The sequence below is a fragment of the Styela clava genome, chromosome 13 (assembly GCF_964204865.1).
Source record: "Styela clava chromosome 13, kaStyClav1.hap1.2, whole genome shotgun sequence".
Classification (NCBI taxonomy): Eukaryota; Metazoa; Chordata; class Ascidiacea; order Stolidobranchia; family Styelidae; genus Styela; species Styela clava.
Window position 1 is genome coordinate 16,312,501 of NC_135262.1, and position 2,500 is coordinate 16,315,000.

A 2,500-nucleotide genomic window follows, 5' to 3' on the forward strand; every position below is an offset into this window, starting at 1 on the left:
AACGGCCATGCACCACCACCCACAGAATCAAGAAAGAGCTCTCAATCTGTCAATCCTACCTGTGTCCGGGCCGGGTGAGTTTCCCCGTGTTGAGTCAAATTAAGCCGCAGGCTCCACTCCTGGTGGTGCCCTTCCGTCAATTCCTTTAAGTTTCAGCTTTGCAACCATACTTCCCCCGGAACCCAAAGACTTTGGTTTCCCGGAAGCTGCCGGAAAGGTCGTCATGGTAACGCCTCCCGATCGCTAGTTGGCATCGTTTATAGTCAGAACTAGGACGGTATCTGATCGTCTTCGAACCTCTGACTTTCGCTCTTGATTAAAGAAAACATTCTTGGCGAATGCTTTCGCAGTAGTTCGTCTTCCGCCGATCCAAGAATTTCACCTCTAACGGCAGAGTACGGACGCCCCCGTCTGTCCCTCTTAATCATTACCTCGTGCTCCGAAAACCAACAAAATAGAACCGAGGTCCTATTCCATTATTCCATGCAACACTATGCAGGCGAACAGCCTGCTTTGAACACTCTAATTTTTTCAAAGTAAACTTATCGGCCACCGCCGACACTCAGTCAAGAGCACCGACGGAGAACCGAAGGTGAGGCGAACGCAACCAGTGACACGCCTTGCGACGGACCGGCGGCGCTCGCCCAAAATCCAACTACGAGCTTTTCAACCGCAACAACTTTAGCATACACTGTTGGAGCTGGAATTACCGCGGCTGCTGGCACCAGACTTGCCCTCCAATGGATACTCGTTAAGAGTTTTAGGATGTACTCATTCCAATTACAGGGCCTCGTTAGAGTCCTGTATTGTTATTTTTCGTCACTACCTCCCCGTGTCGGGAATGGGTAATTTGCGCGCCTGCTGCCTTCCTTGGATGTGGTAGCCGTTTCTCAGGCTCCCTCTCCGGAATCGAACCCTGATTCCCCGTTACCCGTTATCACAAAGGTAGGCACGTAGCGTACCTTCGACAGTTGATAGGGCAGACACTTGAATGATACGTCGTCGGTGCAGAGACCGTACGATCCGCGTGGTTATCCAGAGTCATCAAACGTCACAGGACGAACCCGGTCGGTTTTGATCTGATAAAAGCGCGCCTCCCGAAGTCGGCGCTTAATGCATGTATTAGCTCTAGAATTACCACAGTTATCCACTTCGCTTACGAGACCAAATAAACCAAGACTGATTTAATGAGCCATTCGCAGTTTCGCTTTACGAGAACTCGTACTTGCACCTGCATGGCTTAATCTTTGAGACAAGCATATCACTACTGGCAGGATCAACCAGATAGCTGCGACAGCTGCGCTCGGCCCTTGCTGGGCCGCCCGGCGCGTGCTCGTCGCATTCGTTTAAGACCGAGGCGATCGCCTGCGGCCGTACTCAGCTTCGACAGTCGCTGGCCGCGACGTCCACGCTCTCGCCGGCAGTGCCAGGCGGAGCGATTTGCGTTTTTTCTTTGCTCGCCCTCTCTCGGGCTCGATCCATTCAGTTTCGCACAAACAAGAGCTCTGCCGGCCGCCTGCAGCGGTGCCTAAAACCCGGGCATAACAATGCGACCGTTCTGCTAGGCCGACAAGCGCTCAAGCCAGACGCTCGATCGAACGCCCCCTACATATTAGTCGAGACAACGGCTCGCTCATTAGCATCGCGTTTGTACTTTAACTTTTTTTGGCTCGGCTTCTTTCGACGCCGATGCCGGCGACGCAGCACTCTCTCGCCCGCCAGCCACCGAGAAAAGGGTGCGCTCCGACCGGCCCCGCACCGCTCTTTCTTGGCTCATTCGAAATTACTGTCTTTCGCTCTGACATGCCTTACCTAGGGTTAGGTTAGTATGCTTGCACGTTTGTACTTTAACTTTTTTCGGCTCGGCTTCTTTCGACGCCGATGCCGGCGACGCAGCACTCTCTCGCCCGCCAGCCACCGAGAAAAGGGTGCGCTCCGACCGGCCCCGCACCGCTCTTTCTTGGCTCATTCGAAATTACTGTCTTTCGCTCTGACATGCCTTACCTAGGGTTAGGTTAGTATGCTTGCACGTTTGTACTTTAACTTTTTTCGGCTCGGCTTCTTTCGACGCCGATGCCGGCGACGCAGCACTCTCTCGCCCGCCAGCCACCGAGAAAAGGGTGCGCTCCGACCGGCCCCGCACCGCTCTTTCTTGGCTCATTCGAAATTACTGTCTTTCGCTCTGACATGCCTTACCTAGGGTTAGGTTAGTATGCTTGCACGTTTGTACTTTAACTTTTTTCGGCTCGGCTTCTTTCGACGCCGATGCCGGCGACGCAGCACTCTCTCGCCCGCCAGCCACCGAGAAAAGGGTGCGCTCCGACCGGCCCCGCACCGCTCTTTCTTGGCTCATTCGAAATTACTGTCTTTCGCTCTGACATGCCTTACCTAGGGTTAGGTTAGTATGCTTGCACGTTTGTACTTTAACTTTTTTCGGCTCGGCTTCTTTCGACGCCGATGCCGGCGACGCAGCACTCTCTCGCCCGCCAGCCACCGAGAA

At 53.9% G+C, this 2,500-nt stretch overlaps 1 non-coding gene across 1 annotated transcript in view; it reads right to left on the reverse strand.

Annotated features, from left to right (window-relative positions):
* The window catches only part of LOC144431561 (small subunit ribosomal RNA), a 1,810-nt gene extending 523 nt beyond the window's left edge, over positions 1-1,287 (reverse strand). The window contains exon 1 of the ribosomal RNA XR_013480125.1: positions 1-1,287. This exon is cut by the window's left edge and continues 523 nt beyond it. This is a non-coding gene — a ribosomal RNA (small subunit ribosomal RNA).
* Positions 1,288-2,500: the final 1,213 nt, after the last annotated feature.